A 19,700-nucleotide genomic window follows, 5' to 3' on the forward strand; every position below is an offset into this window, starting at 1 on the left:
CCACTCTCTTGTCCGAAACCCTCAGAAATGGTCACAAATGGTGGATGTCGTCGGGTCAGTGCTTTGACCGTTAACTCTGACGAGTGGGGCCGCTCTAGACTCTGTCTCCCATTGGACCTGACAATTTGGGCCGCGTCGGACGGTACCATTGTTTGCCCGTTGGGCCATGGCTAGATTATTGGCCCCTGCCCACGCTGCAACGACATGAGCCTGCTATGCATGCACATAGCTAGCCTGCCTGTATGCGCTAATGCCCGCCGCCATGATGCGTTGACCTTCCTCTTTCTGCATGTGAGTCACCATGGACGCTGACCAACCTCTTTCTGCACGCGAGCCACCATGGACGCAGGGACGGTCGCTGCGGTTGGTTTGTCTCATCTTGCATGCTTGTCTCCTCGATGTAGAGAATCATTTCAAACTTTTCGATCCACTCGCATCTATTCAACATGGCAATTAAAGTGGCATATCGATCGATGCTGCTTGTTTGAACGTAGCAAATCCAAAGCGCGGTCGATGTCACTCCCCTTCCCTTCCCCTTTCTATATTTAAACCACCCACGCCTCCACCTATTCTCCACACATCCATTTGCGCCGCCCCCCTTCTCTTCTTCACCCAAACCCACTCTCAAAGCTAGGCGAGGATGCAGTACAACGGCCCCACTATCCAGCTCCCACCGACCATGCCGGAGAGGCGGTATCCCGCCAGTGTCGTCAAGGAGATGACGCTCCGCATGTGGTATTTCTCACACTATAGGGATGGAAAGGAGTATGCCGAGTGGTTCCTCGGTGCGGGCTTCGCCACCTCCTGGCGGGCTCATCGGTGATGTTCCGACAAGAGGAAGTGCGTCCAAACTCCACCGCTCCACCGATAGGGCTCATCACCAACTTCACCAGTAGATTCGATGTGTACTACCTCCTCGGCAAGGTGTTTTGGTGTGGGTGCGAATTCATCGCATTCACCACCTACAACATCTTCACGGACTTCGACAACATCTTCCCACCCACAACGGTATGCACAGCCTCCCCTACTACATCGGCGAGGACGACATGGAGGGGGAGTAGTGAAGAGGAGGCGCAGTGAAGAGGAGGCACAGTGAAGATGTTGGTGAAGGCCCAGTCTCGTGAAGCTTGTCTTGCCCTAGGGTGTTAGGTTTTTTTTATCTTTTATATATTTCTATCTTAATTATGTCGTTGGTCGTACCATGAACTTTTTATCTCTGTCGTGTTATCCCCTAAGAACTATGTTATGCTTGCTACCTTTATTTGATATGTCGTTGGTTATTTGTGTTTTGCTTGCTATTTCTATCTTATTTGACATGAGATATCGCTAGATGGATATGGTGCCGTAGACGAGCCCTTCTGCTATCCTTCAATGAAAACCAGCAAGTTTTGGGGTTAGCCTTGTAAAATGGTTGGAGGGTAGGCCATTTGTCTTGTATTCATGTTTGTGTAGGTCAAGTTTAAATGGCCCATTTATAGTGGGCCCTTATATTTTAGGGTCAAGTTTTCGCACGCGCTGATAATGGACTAGTTGAACTATCAAAAAGGAAACTAAAGCTAGAAAAATGAGCCATGTTGATATTGGAAAGAAGAAGGAGAAAAGCTAAATTTTTGAATTGTTGGTGGCCCTATTTCATATATTGTATGAAAAAAACAAGCTAATTTTTGAATAGTTTGTGGCCATTTGGCATGATGAAATTAAATGTTGGCCCTTATATTATAGGTTTCATTGGTTCCAAGTTTTGACACCGTCAACTAATGGACTAGTTGAGGTGTCAAAAAGGAAATTAAAGCTGGAAAGATGAGCCATGTTGATGTTGAAAAGAAGAAAAAGAAGCTAAAGTTTTTGAATTGTTGGTGCCCATATATATTGTAGGATACCTATATTGTATGAACAAAAAGAAGCTATTTTTTGAATAGTTTGTGGCCATTTGGTAGGATGAAAATAATTTTTGAAGGGTAGCCCATTGTTTACTTGTTGGTGGCTCTTGGTGGCAATATATATTGTTGTCTAATTTAAATGATGTAACCTATTCTTGTAATGTAACCAACGTGTGTCGGCGTCCTGGATTTGAGGGTATCCAGCCCTACCTGCCTGCGGCCCACCACATGGCTCCATCAATGGCTTGGTATGGCCCAGCATCAACATCAACACCACAAGACCCTCGCGAGGCGGACGACGCCAAGACCCCCGAAGGAAGCAACCTCCTCAGGAGGGCTCCTGAGGGATGGAGAGTTCTATGCAAGCTACCTCGTGAGGCTCAGCTGACGTGAGCCATGGCGACCAAGGCCAGACGGGCTCCAGACGGGCGCAAAGTGCATGTTTCCTCTTTGGTGCAAGGGAGGCAAGCCGCATGCGCGGAGTCCCGAGGAATCAGTCAAAGGTTGCCATTCCGATGCAACGAGACCAAGACCCCCAGGACGACAGGACGGAGGTCATTGACGAGCCCACTGCAGCGTCATGACCAGAGGCTTTTTGCAGGCGAAGACTACTTTTGTCAGGATAGACTGTACTACTTGTCCCCTTTCAAATCCCGCTGTTGTGGAATCCCTTCTTGCTCATATTTGGGAGGAAGACCAAGTCCACTATAAATAGGACTAGCCACCACCATAGGAGGGAGGACGAAGGCAACCGAAATCAGAACAAGTAGAACACCACGCTAGATCAAGAACACCTCTCCTCTGGAGGCTTGTTTATCCACTGTACCTGTTCCTCCATAGCCCCTCGAGGCAATCCACCACACCACACTGGATTAGGGTATTACACCACAATGGTGGCCCGAACCAGTATAAATCTCTGTGTCTTTGTGTCTCTTTGGGCTCGACGCGTTAGGCTAGGGAGGATCGCGAGTAGGCAGGTTGGGCAGGTTGAGATCTCCACACGCACCCCAGAGTTCAAACCTCTCAAGGGTTGACAGATCCCGAAATATGACATTTGGCGTGCCAGGTAGGGGTGCGTCGGATCCTCTCTTCCGCCGTTCGATCTGCCTCCGGTCCGACATCTCCATGGCCGACACGCGCAGGGCTCGTGCCGAGCGTCGGGCTGCTGTCGCCGCCCGCGTCGCTCAGACGGCTCCGGCGGGTGACGGCTGCGCCCGCCGCGCTCCTTCTCCGGTGGCTAATGCCGCCACGGGCCCTGCCGGCCATGAGCATCAAGCTTCATCACTCCACCCGTCGGTGCACCGTGACGGTCGCACCGCTACTCCGTCTCTGACCCCAGCAGCCTCGTCATCCCATGCGCGTCGCGACCAGGTGGACGCGCAAGCCGCCCTGCTCACGGCGTGGGAGCTTCTTCGCTACCTACTAGTGGGAGCTCTCTATGAGGAGTGGCTCGAGCGCATCGCCGAGCTCATCAGCGTCACACACGGGGGCTCCGATGGGCCGGCTCGCTCGCTACCTCAGCAACCACCTGCAATGGGCGATGTGGCGCACGGGGCTCCTCCACCACCTCCCGCCCGGGGCGCCATCATCAAGCCAAGGCGTATAGCTCCACGGCGCGACCCGCATCACCCGGCGCCGGCTCGGGATGACGTGAGCTGCCAGGTGGTGCAGCACCCTCAAGGGGAAGCGCGCGTGCTTCCTGTTGGAAATATGCCCTAGAGGCAATAATAAAAGTATTATTATATTTCATTGTTCATGATAATTGTCTTTTATTCATGCTATAACTGTATTATCCGGAAATCGTAATACACGTGTGAATACTTAGACCACACTATGTCCCTGGTAAGCCTCTAGTTGACCAGCTTGTTGTGATCAACATATAGTCATGGTTTCCTGACTATGGACATTGGATGTCGTTGATAACGGGATCACATCATTAGGAGAATGATGTGATGGACAAGACCCAATCCTAAGCATAGCATAAAAGATCGTGTAGTTCGTTTTGCTAGAGCTTTGCAAGTGTCAAGTATCTCTTCCTTCGACCATGAGATCGTGTAACTCCCGGATACCGTAAGAGTGCCTTGGGTGTATCAAACGTCACAATGTAACTGGGTGACTATAAAGGTGCATTACAGGTATCTCCAAAAGTAGCTGTTGGGTTGACACGGATCGAGACTGGGATTTGTCACTCCGTATGACGGAGAGGTATCTCTGGGCCCACTCGGTAATGCATCATCATATTGAGCTCAATGTGACCAAGGTGTTGGACACGGGATCATGCATTACGGTACGAGTAAAGTGACTTGCCGGTAACGAGACTGAACAAGGTATTGGGATACCGACGATCGAGTCTCGGGCAAGTAACGTACCGATTGACAAAGGGAATTGCATACAGGGTTTGATCGAATCCTCGACATAGTGGTTCATCCGATGACAACATCGAGGAGCATGTGGGAGCCATCATGGGTATCCAGATCCCGCTGATGGTTATTGACTGAGAGCGTCTCGGTCATGTCTGCATGTCTCCCGAACCCGTAGGGTCTACACACTTAAGGTTCGGTGATGCTAGGGTTATGAAGATATGGATATGCAGAAACCCGAATGTTGTTCGGAGTCCCGGATGAGATCCCGGACGTCACGAGGAGTTCCGGAATGGTCCGGAGGTAAAGAATTATATATAGGAAGTGCTGTTTCGGGCATCGGGACAAGTTTCGGGGTTATCGGTATTGTACCGGGACCACCGGAAGGGTCCCGGGGGTCCACCGGGTGGGGCCACCTGTCCCGGGGGGCCACATGGGCTGTAGGGGGTGCGCCTTGGCCATCATGGGCCAAGGGCACCAGCCCCTATAGGTCCATGCGCCTAGGGTTTCCCCCTAGGAGGAGTCCTAGTGGTGGAAGGCACCCCTAGGTGCCTTGGGGGGGAGGGAAACCTCCCCTAGGCCGCCGCCCCCCTAGTAGATCTCATCTACTAGGGCCGGCGCCCCCCTGGCACCCCTATATATAGTGGGGGAGAGGAGGGACTTCTCACACCAGCCCCTGGCGCCTCCTCCTCCCCCCGTTACGTCTCTCCCTCGTAGTCTCGGCGAAGCCCTGCTGCTGTGACGCCCTGCATCCACCACCACGCCGTCGTGCTGCTGGATCTTCATCAACCTCTCCTTCCCCCTTGCTGGATCAAGAAGGAGGAGACGTCTCCCGTCCCGTACGTGTGTTGAACGCGGAGGTGCCGTCCGTTCGGCGCTGGTCATCGGTGATTAGGATCACGTCGAGTACGACTACATCATCACCTTGCAAGCTTCCGCACGCGATCTACAAGTGGTATGTAGATGCAAACTCTCTCCCTAGACTCGTTGCTTAGATGAACTCATAGATGGATCTTGGTGAAACCGTAGGAAAAATTTTAATTTTCTGCAACGTTCCCCAACAGTGGCATCATGAGCTAGGTCTATGCGTAGTTCTCTTTGCACGAGTAGAACACAACTTTGTTGTGGGCGTGGATTTTGTCATCTTACTTGCCTCTACTAGTCTTTTCTTGCTCAACGGTATTGTGGGATGAAGCGGCCCGGACCAACCTTACACGTACGCTTACGTGAGACCGGTTCCACCGACTGACATGCACAAGTTGCATAAGGTGGCTGGCGGGTGTCTGTCTCTCCCACCTTAGTTGGAGCGGAATCGATGAACAGGGCCCTTATGAAGGGTAAATAGAAGTTGACAAAATCACGTTGTGGTGATTCGTAGGTAAGAAAACGTTCTTGCTAGAACCCAATTGCAGCCACGTAAAAGATGCAACAACAATTAGATGACGTCTAACTTGTTTTTGCAGCGATTGATCATGTGATGTGATATGGCCAGAAGTTGTGATGAATGATGAATTGTGATGTATGAGATCATGTTCTTTGTAATAGGATTCACGACTTGCATGTCGATGAGTATGACAACCGGCAGGAGCCATAGGAGTTGTCATTATTTGTTGTATGACCTGCGTGTCATTGAATAACGTCATGTAAACTACTTTACTTTATTGCTAAACGTTAGTCATAGAAGTAGAAGTAGTCGTTGGCGTGACAACTTCATGAAGACACGATGATGGAGATCATGATGATGGAGATCATGGTGTCAAGCCGGTGACAAGATGATCATGGAGCCCCGAAGATGAAGATCAATGGAGCTATATGATATTGGCCATATCATGTCACAACTATATAATTGTATGTGATGTTTATTATTATGTATTATGCATCTTGTTTACTTAGGACGACGGTAGTAAATAAGATGATCCCTTATAAAATTTCAAGAAGTGTTCTCCCCTAACTGTGCACCGTTGCTACAGTTCGTCGTTTCTAAGCACCACGTGATGATCGGGTGTGATGGATTCTTACGTTCACATACAACGGGTGCAAGACAGTTTTACACAGCGAAAACACTTAGGGTTAACTTGACGAGCCTAGCATGTGCAGACATGGCCTCGGAACACGGAGACCGAAAGGTCGAACACGAGTCGTATGGAAGATACGATCAACATGAAAATGTTCACCGACGATGACTAGTCCGTCTCACGTGATGATCGGACACGGGCTAGTCGACTCGGATCGTGTAACACTTAGATGACTAAAGGGATGTCTAATCTAAGTGGGAGTTCATAATTTGATTAGAACTTTATTATCATGAACTTAGTCTAAAACCTTTGCAAATATGTCTTGTAGATCAATGGCCAACGCTAATGTCAACATGAACTTCAACGCGTTCCTAGAGAAAACCAAGCTGAAAGATGATGGCAGCAACTATACGGACTGGGTCCGGAACCTGAGGATCATCCTCATAGCTGCCAGGAAACAATATGTCCTAGAAGGACCGCTAGGTGACGCTCCCGTCCCAGAGAACCAAGACATTATGAATGCTTGGCAGTCTCGCGCTGATGATTACTCCCTCGTTCAGTGCGGCATGCTTTACAGCTTAGAACCGGGGCTCCAAAAGCGTTTTGAGCATCACGGAGCATATGAGATGTTCGAAGAGCTGAAACTAGTTTTCCAAGCTCATGCCCGGGTCGAGAGATATGATGTCTGCGACAAGTTCTATAGTTGTAAGATGGAGGAAAACAGTTCTGTCAGTGAGCACATCCTGAAGATGTCTGGGTTGCACAACCGTATGACCCAGCTAAACATTAACCTCCCAGATGAGGCGGTCATTGACAGAATCCTCCAGTCGCTCCCACCAAGCTACAAGAGCTTTGTGATGAACTACAACATGCAGGGAATGGAAAAGACCATTCCTGAAGTGTTCTCAATGCTGAAGTCAGCAGAGGCTGAAATCAAGAAAGAACATCAAGTGTTGATGGTCAATAAGACCACTAAGTTCAAGAAGGGCAAGGGTAAGAAGAACTTCAAGAAGGACGGCAAAGATGTTGCCGCGCCTGGTAAGCCAGTTACCGGGAAGAAGTCAAAGAATGGACCCAAGCCTGAGACTGAGTGCTTTTATTGCAAGGGGAAGGGTCACTGGAAGCGGAACTGCCCCAAATACTTAGCGGATAAGAAGGCCGGCAACACCAAAGGTATATTTGATATACATGTGATCGATGTGTACCTTACCAGTACTCGTAGTAACTCTTGGGTATTTGATACCAGTGCCGTTGCTCATATTTGTAACTCACAGCAGGAGCTGCGGAATAAACGGAGACTGGCGAAGGACGAGGTGACGATGCGCGTCGGGAATGGTTCCAGAGTCGATGTGATCGCCGTCGGCATGCTGCCTCTACATTTACCTACGGGATTAGTTTTGAACCTTAATAATTGTTATTTAGTGCCAAGTTTGAGCATGAACATTGTCTCTGGATCTCGTTTAATACGAGATGGCTACTCATTTAAGTCTAAGAATAATGGTTGTTCGATTTATATGAGAGATATGTTTTATGGTCATGCTCCGGTGGTCAATGGTTTATTCTTAATGAATCTCGAGCGTAATATTACACATGTTCATAGTATAGATGCCAAAAGATTTAAAGTTGATAACGATAGTCCCACATACTTGTGGCACTGCCGCCTTGGTCACATTGGTGTCAAGCGCATGAAGAAGCTCCATGCCGATGGACTTTTAGAGTCTCTTGATTATGAATCGTTTGACACGTGCGAACCATGCCTCTTGGGCAAAATGACCAAGACTCCGTTCTCCGGAACAATGGAGCGAGCAACCAACTTGTTGGAAATCATACATACCGATGTGTGCGGTCCAATGAGCGTTGAGGCTCGCGGAGGATATCATTATGTTCTCACTCTCACAGATGACTTGAGTAGATATGGGTATGTCTACTTAATGAAACACAAGTCTGAGACCTTTGAAAAGTTCAAGGAATTTCAGAATGAGGTGGAGAATCAACGTGACCGAAAGATAAAATTCTTACGATCAGATCGTGGAGGAGAATACTTAAGTCACGAATTTGGTACACTTTTAAAGAAATGTGGAATCGTTTCACAGCTCACGCCGCCTGGAACACCTCAGCGAAACGGTGTGTCCGAACGTCGTAATCGCACTCTATTGGATATGGTGCGGTCTATGATGTCTCTTACCGATTTACCGCTATCATTTTGGGGATACGCTCTAGAGACAACTACATTCACTTTAAATAGGGCACCGTCTAAATCCGTTGAGACGACACCGTATGAATTATGGTTTGGAAAGAAACCTAAGCTGTCGTTTCTAAAAGTTTGGGGATGCGAAGCTTATGTCAAGAAACTTTAACCTGAAAAGCTCGAACCCAAGTCGGAAAAATGCGTATTCATAGGATAACCTAAGGAAACTGTAGGGTATACCTTCTACTTAAGATCCGAAGGCAAGATCTTTGTTGCCAAGAACGGATGCTTTCTGGAAAAAGAGTTTCTCTCGAAAGAAGTAAGTGGGAGGAAAGTAGAACTCGATGAAGTACTACCTCTTGAGCGGGATAGTGACGCAGCACAGGAAACCGTTCCTGTGATGCCCACACCAACTGAAGAGGAAAACCATGATAATGATCAAGGTACTTCGGATCAAGTTACTGCTGAACTTCGTAGGTCCACAAGGACACGTTCCGCACCAGAGTGGTACGGCAACCCTGTCCTGGAAATCATGTTGTTAGACAACAATGAACCTTCGAACTATGAAGAAGCAATGGCGGGCCCGGATTCCAACAAATGGCTTGAAGCCATGAAATCCAAGATAGAATCCATGTATGAAAACAAAGTATGGACTTTGACAGACTTGCCCGATGATCGGCGAGCGATAGAAAACAAATGGATCTTTAAGAAGAAGACGGACGCGGATGGTAATGTTACCATCTATAAAGCTCGACTTGTCGCTAAGGGTTATCGACAGGTTCAAGGGATTGACTACGACGAGACATTCTCTCCCGTAGCGAAGCTAAAGTCCGTCCGAATCATGTTAGCAATTGCCGCATACTATGATTATGAGATATGGCAGATGGACGTCAAAACAGCATTCCTTAACGGGCATCTTAAGGAAGAACTGTATATGATGCAGCCGGAAGGTTTTGTCGATCCTCGGAACGCTAACAAAGTATGCAAGCTCCAGCGATCCATTTATGGACTGGTGCAAGCATCTCGGAGTTGGAACATTCGCTTTGATGAGATGATCAAAGCGTTTGGGTTTATGCAGACTTATGGAGAAGCCTGCGTTTACAAGAAAGTGAGTGGGAGCTCTGTAGCATTTCTCATATTATATGTAGATGACATACCCCTGATGGGAAATAATATAGAATTTCTGGACAGCATTAAGGCCTACTTGAATAAGTGTTTTTCAATGAAGGACCTTGGAGAAGCTGCTTATATATTAGGCATCAAGATCTATAGAGATAGATCGAGACGCCTCATAGGTCTTTCACAAAGCACATACCTTGATAAGATTTTGAAGAGATTCAGAATGGATCAGTCCAAGAAGGGGTTCTTGCCTATGTTACAAGGTATGAGACTGAGCTCAGCTCAGTCACCAACCACGGCAAAAGATAAAGAAGAGATGAGTGTCATCCCCTATGCTTCAGCCATAGGATCTATTATGTATGCCATGCTGTGTACCAGACCCGATGTAAACCTTGCCGTAAGTTTGGTAGCAAGATACCAAAGTAATCCCGGCAAGGAACACTGGACAGCGGTCAAGAATATCCTGAAGTACCTGAAAAGGACAAAGGACATGTTTCTCGTTTATGGAGGAGACGAAGAGCTCGTCGTAAAAGGTTACGTCGACGCTAGCTTCGACTCAGATCTGGATGACTCTAAGTCACAAACCGGATATGTGTATATGTTGAATGGTGGAGCAGTAAGCTGGTGCAGCTGCAAGCAGAGCGTCGTGGCGGGATCTACGTGTGAAGCGGAGTACATGGCAGCCTCGGAGGCAGCACATGAAGCGATTTGGGTGAAGGAGTTCATCACCGACCTAGGAGTCATACCCAATGCGTCGGGGCCGATCAAACTCTTCTGTGACAACACTGGAGCTATTGCCCTCGCAAAGGAGCCCAGGTTTCACAAGAAGACTAGGCACATCAAGCGTCGTTTCAACTCCATCCGTGAAAATGTTCAAGATGGAGACATAGAGATTTGCAAAGTGCACACGGATCTGAATGTCGCAGATCCGCTGACTAAACCTCTCTCGCGTGCAAAACATGATCAACACCAGAACTCTATGGGTGTTCGATTCATCACAATGTAACTAGATTAGTGACTCTAGTGCAAGTGGGAGACTGTTGGAAATATGCCCTAGAGGCAATAATAAAAGTATTATTATATTTCATTGTTCATGATAATTGTCTTTTATTCATGCTATAACTGTATTATCCGGAAATCGTAATACACGTGTGAATACTTAGACCACACTATGTCCCTGGTAAGCCTCTAGTTGACCAGCTCGTTGTGATCAACAGATAGTCATGGTTTCCTGACTATGGACATTGGATGTCGTTGATAACGGGATCACATCATTAGGAGAATGATGTGATGGACAAGACCCAATCCTAAGCATAGCATAAAAGATCGTGTAGTTCGTTTTGCTAGAGCTTTGCAAGTGTCAAGTATCTCTTCCTTCGACCATGAGATCGTGTAACTCCCGGATACCGTAAGAGTGCCTTGGGTGTATCAAACGTCACAACGTAACTGGGTGACTATAAAGGTGCATTACAGGTATCTCCGAAAGTAGCTGTTGGGTTGACACGGATCGAGACTGGGATTTGTCACTCCGTATGACGGAGAGGTATCTCTGGGCCCACTCGGTAATGCATCATCATATTGAGCTCAATGTGACCAAGGTGTTGGACACGGGATCATGCATTACGGTACGAGTAAAGTGACTTGCCGGTAACGAGACTGAACAAGGTATTGGGATACCGACGATCGAGTCTCGGGCAAGTAACGTACCGATTGACAAAGGGAATTGCATACAGGGTTTGATCGAATCCTCGACATAGTGGTTCATCCGATGACAACATCGAGGAGCATGTGGGAGCCATCATGGGTATCCAGATCCCGCTGATGGTTATTGACTGAGAGCGTCTCGGTCATGTCTGCATGTCTCCCGAACCCGTAGGGTCTACACACTTAAGGTTCGGTGACGCTAGGGTTATGAAGATATGGATATGCAGAAACCCGAATGTTGTTCGGAGTCCCGGATGAGATCCCGGACGTCACGAGGAGTTCCGGAATGGTCCGGAGGTAAAGAATTATATATAGGAAGTGCTGTTTCGGGCATCGGGACAAGTTTCGGGGTTATCGGTATTGTACCGGGACCACCGGAAGGGTCCCGGGGGTCCACCGGGTGGGGCCACCTGTCCCGGGGGGCCACATGGGCTGTAGGGGGTGCGCCTTGGCCATCATGGGCCAAGGGCACCAGCCCCTATAGGCCCATGCGCCTAGGGTTTCCCCCTAGGAGGAGTCCTAGTGGTGGAAGGCACCCCTAGGTGCCTTGGGGGGGAGGGAAACCTCCCCTAGGCCGCCGCCCCCCCCTAGTAGATCTCATCTACTAGGGCCGGCGCCCCCTTGGCACCCCTATATATAGTGGGGGAGAGGAGGGACTTCTCACACCAGCCCCTGGCGCCTCCTCCTCCCCCCGTTACGTCTCTCCCTCGTAGTCTCGGCGAAGCCCTGCTGCTGTGACGCCCTGCATCCACCACCACGCCGTCGTGCTGCTGGATCTTCATCAACCTCTCCTTCCCCCTTGTTGGATCAAGAAGGAGGAGACGTCTCCCGTCCCGTACGTGTGTTGAACGCGGAGGTGCCGTCCGTTCGGCGCTGGTCATCGGTGATTTGGATCACGTCGAGTACGACTACATCATCACCTTGCAAGCTTCCGCACGCGATCTACAAGTGGTATGTAGATGCAAACTCTCTCCCTAGACTCGTTGCTTAGATGAACTCATAGATGGATCTTGGTGAAACCGTAGGAAAAATTTTAATTTTCTGCAACGTTCCCCAACACTTCCAGCACCCCAGCACCAAGCTCGCGTGCCGCCATAGGAGGTGGCGGTGCGCGGGTACCAGGACCACGTTCCACCCCCTCAACGACCTCCGGTGGCCATGACGGGATGCCACACATTCACTCTGGAGCTTCGCAATGTCGTCTGGCCAAGCAAGTTCAAGCCCGACCTGCCTCCGCGCTATGACATCACCACAGACCCCGCCGAGTTCTTGCAGCTCTATGAGCTGAGCATCAAGGAGCCAACGGCGGCGAGAAGATCATGGCAAACTGGTTCCCGATGTCCCTCAAGAATGGCGCGCATTCTTGGCTCCTGAACCTGGTCGAGGGGTCGGTGCCTTCTTGGGAGGAGACACACAGCCGCTTCATCGCCAACTTCCCGGGCACTCGCAACCGCCCGTCGGCCGCGGGTGACCTGCGACGCATCAAGCAGCAACCTAGAGAGACCCTGCAGAAGTATATCCAGCACTTCAACAATGTTCACCTCAAGATCCCCAAGGTGTCGGACAAGGCCATCATCTCAACGTTCACCGATGGCGTCCATGATGTCAAGATGAAGGAGGAGCTCGCTATCCACGAGGATCTTTGCACCGCTCTGGAGATGTTCAACATGGCGAACAAGTGCGCAAGAGCTGAAGAGGGATGCCTCTCCCTCCTCGAGCTCCCCGATACTGACCCAGAAGACAAGAAAACCAAGGCCAAGGACACGAAGCGTAAGGGGCCAGCCGTGCTTGCGGCTGAGCCAGAGACCAAGCGCGGCTGCGACCATCCCGAGTCGTCCAAGGGCAAGCGGCCGTTCTGTGCCTTCCACAACGTCTACAGCCACAACACCAGCGACTTCCTGGAGGTCAGGGCTCTCTATGACGGGCGCCTCGGTCGACGCCCCGAGCGCAACGATCGAGGCTACGGCCGCGGAGGTGGCCGAGGCGGAGGACGCTGGGACGGACGCGACCATCGTCAAGAGTGGCGTGACCAGCCTCGTGAGGACCGCTATCAGGACCCGCCTCGTGAGGGTAACTGGAGGGAGCAGCCTCGTGAGGATCGACCTCAGGGCAACGCAACCTTGCCTCCTCTGCCTCCACCGCCAAGAAGGAATGAAGATCACAACCAGGATGAGGGGGTTGGGGGCTTCCAGGAGCCACGAGCCATCGCCTGCATCTTGGGAGGCTCATAGGCCCCGACTTCCCACCGTGTCTTCAAGCAGTTCACGCGCGAGGTGAATTCAGCGCTCCCTAAGCCTGAAGCAACTCGCCCTCTCAAGTGGTCCCAGTGCGCCATCACCTTCGACTCCTCAGACCGGCTCAAGTGTGCGGCCACCGCAGGCGCACTCCCCATGCTCTGCTCCCCCGTCATCAGCAACGTGACCGTCACCAAGACCTTCATCGATGGCGGAGCAGGGCTCAATGTTCTCTCTGTTCAGACGTTCGACAGGCTCCAGGCGCCATACTACCAGCTTCACTCCACCAAGCCATTCTCAGGAGTGACCGACAGATCGACACACCCAATCGAGCAGGTTCGCCTCCCCGTCACCTTCAGCGAGCGCAACAACTACCACACCGAGCTCATTGACTTCGACGTCGCCAACATCCGCCTGCCCTACAACGCCATCCTAGGGTACCCAGTGCTGGCCAAGTTCATGGCGGCCACGCACCACGGCTACAACGTCCTCAAGATGCCAGGAAGCGGCGGTGTCATCACAGTCGCCTGTCAGGAGAAGGATGTAGTGTGCTCCCTCGAGCGCGTCTTCCAAGCTGCAGCAGTTGAGAACTCCGAAGACGAAGACGACACCCTCCCTCCTGAGGTCGCCCCCAATACCAAGAAGCTGCAGCTGGGACAGGGGTCTCGTGAGGGACCATCACTCGAGGGCGCAACGCTGAGCCTCGCGTCTCCGGACGCGGCACCTTCACCCATCGCATAGGAAGGCGCGCCCGGCGCCCCTCTCAGGCTGGGCTCGGGGGCTCTCCTTTGGAGGGCCATAGATCTAGCTAACATTGCGAGAGTGGCGCTCAGGCACCATGTGGAGGCACTCTTTAGAGCGCGCTTCCCAGGAGAAGGTAGCAGGCATGAGGCACCAGGCGTTTAGGAGTTCATCAGCAAGCCAATCAAGGAGATTCAGGAAGGAAGGGTTCTGCAAGGCGATCATCGCCTGCCGCGTGGCGCAACTCACTGACCTGGCGGGGTAAGGAGTTCCACGTCTGCATCAACATCCCGGGCTTAATAGGGCCGCGTCTCTGCAGCTCATGTGGCTGTCTCGTGTCGGCCAATGCGAGGGACTTCCTCACAGCTATGTCCGCATGCCTTTTGGCCTAGCGGGCGCGGCTGAGGCATTCCAGCGTTGCATAAGGGATGCTCAGACAGCCTACAAGGCTAGGCACCAGGAGCTCCTGGCGGAGATGGAGGAGTACCTTCAGGAGCCACTCGGCCCCTCCAAGTCTCCCGAGGCTCGGCGCCGGAGCGGCTCGTGAGGAACGGCTTCAGCAGCGTGCGCTTTCTTTTTTTGGCTACTTCAACAATTCTTCAGCGATGGTACCAGGTGACATCTCTCTAGCTCATTCAGTTTGGGGGCACCCCTCGAGCTGCATCATCCCCAGGCTGTGTGGATCTAGCACTACGGCATGTGTTGTTTTGCATTCACCATGTTTATCTAATCATTTCTGTGGGCTTACCTATGGTTATCACTCCATAATCGCCATGTTTGCTGACTAACACCATTCCAGCATTGCCTCACGACACTCGCATCGGCACGACGCTTGTGCTCGGGTCCATCCCTGCAACGCTGATAAACCCGGGGACCGAGCTCTGCTTCGCGGCCCGCCTCATGCACACCACCTCGCAGGGTCCTCGGTGCCTCTGTCTCATGCCCTGGTGGTTCTCGGCTTTCTCGGTCATCCAATTTGCAGGTTCATCGAGCGACGGCCACGGGTCGGCCTGGACAACTAGCACCTGACCTTTCTAGTCGCTTGCACGTTAAAGGAGGGGGGGGGGCTCCCAAGCATCGCGCCTCGGGAGCTCCTACTGGCTCTCCAGCCCTCACCCCTGGCCTTAACCACGACATCGCGACCTGGCATACCAGCGGTGGCTAAGTTCGCTCGAGGGCCGGGTCCCGAGGACGTAGAGCACCATGTCTAGCAAGACAGGAAGGTGGGCGCTGCAGGTCACACCCAACGGCACCACGGGCATAGGAGCGAGCATCATCTCCCTAACGGACTCAGGCATCAAAAAGATAAGCCTCGGCTCGCTATTAGCTTCTCTCCTCACATGCCTCGCCTCGCAGTTCCACTTGGGCGGTTCAGCTCCCCTTTTCAATTTTCTGTGCAACTGCTTGCATGCCAAAGGGGACCTCGTGATCATCACATCTCATGAGCTCTTACCGGACCCCGGGCCGCTCACCTCCTAGCCTTGACCACGACATCACGACCTGGCATACTAGCGATGGCCAAAGCCTGCCTGGGGACTGGGTCCTGTCGGCATAGAGCGCCATGCCGTCCAGGGAAGAGAAATGGGAGGGACCTATCGAACTGGAATACGCGTATCCATCACGAAACCAAAAGAAACAACATTACTATTAAGCGCATTACAATCTTTACAAGCCCCACGAGGTTTGGTCTTCATCTCGTGTAGGAGAAGCAACTACAGGGCCCTATAGTGCCGCCGCCAACGTCAGGCGGCAGCCGCGGCTGCGCTGCAGCCTCGGCGGGAGCTTGGCGTCACATAGCTGTCGTCACTCGACTCGGGGGATTCACTAGGCTCAGGAGAGTCGCTAGATTCCCACGAGTCACCACTGCTGCTGGACAAGGCGCTGAAGGGGACGACAGCAGGTCCAGCGCCCGTTACGGCGGCCCTCAAGCCGCCTCCTTCAGGGCAACACTCTAGCCGCTCGCCCTCCTCGTTGAAGACCTTGAAGAACAAGGTGGATGCGCCATCGTACTCGAAGTGGATCGCCAGGGCTCCCTCTGCGCAGCAGGCCCAGGCGACTTCGGCCCATCCTCGCGTCATGAAAACATCTCCAGGCGGCACCCCTTTTTGTCATATGGAAGCAGTTGCCGAGGCAGCATGGGGAAACGAAGTCGCCCACATCCAATCAATCTCCACGCGTCATCAAGGCCACAGGCGGTTGGGGCCCACTGCACTCTGCACTTGTCCTTTGGCTTCGCCTGGAAGCCAAGTCTGAGCGCGCCTTGGGCCAGGGGGCTACTGTCGGCATCCTGGATTTGGGGGTATCTAGCCCTGCCTGCCTGCGGCCCACCACGTGGCTCCATTGACGGCCTGGTACGGCCCAGGATCAACATCAACACCACAAGACCCTCGCGAGGGGCCAAGCCTCGTGAGGCGGACGATGCCAAGATCCCCGAAGGAAGCAGCCTCCTCAGGAGGGCTCCTGAGGGGCGGAGAGTTCTATGCAAGCTACCTCGTGAGGCTTAGCTGACGTGAGCCATGACGACCAAGGCCAGACAGGCGCCAGGCAGGCGCCAGACGGGCGCAGAGCGCAGGTTTGCTCTTCGGTGCAAGGGAGGCAAGCCGTGGGCGCGGAGTCCCGAGGAATCAGCCAAAGGTTGCCATTCCGGTGCAACGAGACCAAGACCGCCAGGACGGCAGGACAGAGGTCACGGACGAGCCCACCGTAGCGTCACGACCAGAGGCATTTCATAGGCGAAGACTACTTTTGTCAGGATAGACTGTACTACTTGTCCCCTTTCAAATCCAGCCGTTGTGGAATCCCTTCCTGCTCAAATTTGAGAGAAGGACCAAGGCCACTATAAGTAGGACTAGCCACCACCATAGGAGGGAGGACCAAGGCAACCGAAATCAGAACAAGTAGAACACCACGCTAGCTCAAGAACACCTCTCCTCCGAAGGCTTGTTCATCCACTATGCCTGTTCATCCATAGCCCCTCGAGGCAATCCACCACACCACACTGGATTAGGGTATTACACCACAATGATGGCCCGAACCAGTATAAATCTCTGTGTCTTTGTGTCTCTTTGGGCTCGATGCGTTAGGCTAGGGAGGATCGCGAGTAGGCAGGCTGGGCAGGTTGAGATCTCCGCACGCACCCTAGAGTTCGAAGCTCTCAAGGGTTGTCGAATCCCGAAATCCGACAACGTGCACTCAATCTCTGTAGGTGCAATCAAAACAATCAAGCAAAAAAATAGAGGAAAAACAGAGCCATTGCATGCACTATTTTTCTAGGCCACTTTAATCTTTATGGGCCTTAGACAGTAAACACAATGCGACGGCCCAAACAGAGCTTGGTTTCATTTTGGGCCCAATAACTACATTTTTTTCTCTTGCCCTCTGTGTTGTCTGACGAAACTGAAAGTGTAAAAAGCTAACACCTACAGAGATTCAGAGATGGAGATAGAGACATAGTTTAAGCAACACAGAGAGCACATGATCCACAAATTAAGCAACACAGAGAGTACATGATCCACAAATCCTTAAGCAAATCGTAGACCACATGACATGACACAAATAACATCTCTAACGAGTGATGACCGGAAAGTATGCAAATCCTAGAGCAACTATACAAAAAAATCCTAAAGCTATCAGATTTGCTTGCTTGTTCAACTAAATCATTTGCCTCAAGTTATTGTTCATCTTCTTTGATTCCCCCTTCAGATCCTCGTCCCCAACTGTGAGAGCAGCACTTTCAGAGACCAAATTCCGAGTGGCCGACGGCAGATTGACCTCGTGGGTTGCGTTCCCATTGAATTGAAGCAAACCCTCCCCTTGAAGCCTCTGAACATAGTCATCCATCCATTCAAAACGTGTGCATTTATTCACGATCTGAAACGAAATCATGAACCGTAAATCTCAGATCCAACGAGAAATAATTAGATGTAAAGAGAAAAAGAAAGGGTCAAAGAAAAATCATGAGATCTAACCTGCCCCTCTGGCTTGCTCTCGCATTTCACGAACTCGCGCCCAAAGTTGCCATTCTTGTCCTCCCTCGAAGTCAGCCTTTTCAGTGGCGCGGTGCATGGGCAGTCAGGGCATCGCTCCATGGGCACTGGACCATACAGGGGCCACGAGGGGCGGGAGGCTGAAGTGGAGCTTGACATATCTAGTCGCCGGAGAAGAAGAAACAAACGAGTGGCTTCTCTGGTCGCTGCAGAAGAAGAAGAAGACAGGGGAGGCAATGGTGGGCAAGCACAACCAACATCTCGTGGATCACCTCTCACAGATGGCCAAAGGATCCAACGATGCGGAGCCATCCTGGTGATCCAACGACGCGGAGCCTGCACGCAGCCTGGCCTCAGAATTCCTTCTAGAAGACCATATCTACGGGTTGTTGCTTGGCGCTAGGGTATGATCAGACGACTGATGTTTGGATCTAGGGTTAGGCGAAACCCCACGGGGTCTAGAGGGGTTTTGAGTTGGTCAACGGGGTTATCTATTATTTGATTGAGCATAACTAATTTTTAAAAAAAATCCAAAAATATGAAACCTTCACGAATCATCGTTTTATAAGACACACTAATGAGGAAAAAATATAAACTTGGTCTACGATCATTTAAAAAAACTACCTGGCACGATCATGGTTAAATGAGCACCATTAATTAAAAAAATCAAAAAATATATAACCTACGCACAATGTTGTCGTATGTGACATGTTACCAACAAAAAAAATCATAAACTTACTCTATGGACATTTCATAAAAAAACCTTCACATATATGAGCTATCACGTATAACGTTGCACATGTTGGAAATATGCCCTAGAGGCAATAATAAAAGGATTATTATTATATTTCCTTGTTCATGATAATTGTCTTTTATTCATGCTATAACTGTATTGTCCGAAAATTGTAATACACGTGTGAATACATAGACCACAACATGTCCCTAGTGAGCCTCTAGTTGACTAGCTCGTTGGTCGACAGATAGTCATGGTTTCCTGACTATGGACATTAGATGTCGTTGACAACGGGATCACATCATTAGGAGAATGATGTGATGGACAAGACCCAATCCTAAGCGTAGCACAAGATCGTGTAGTTCGTTTTGCTAGAGCTTTTCCAATGTCAAGTATCTCTTCCTTAGACCATGAGATCGTGTAACTCCCGGATACCGTAAGAGTGCTTTGGGTGTACCAAACGTCACAACGTAACTGGGTGACTATAAAGGTGCACTACAGGTATCTCCGAAAGTGTCTGTTGGGTTGACACAGATCGAGACTGGGATTTGTCACTCCGTATGACGGAGAGGTATCTCTGGGCCCACTCGGTAATGCATCATCACAATGAGCTCAAAGTGACCAAGTGTTTGGTCACGGGATCATGCATTACGGTACGAGTAAAGTGACTTGCCGGTAACGAGACTGAACGAGGTATTGGGATACCGACGATCGAATCTCGGGCATGTAACGTACCGATT

Source organism: Triticum aestivum, chromosome 1B (assembly GCF_018294505.1).
Source record: "Triticum aestivum cultivar Chinese Spring chromosome 1B, IWGSC CS RefSeq v2.1, whole genome shotgun sequence".
NCBI lineage: Eukaryota > Viridiplantae > Streptophyta > Magnoliopsida > Poales > Poaceae > Triticum > Triticum aestivum.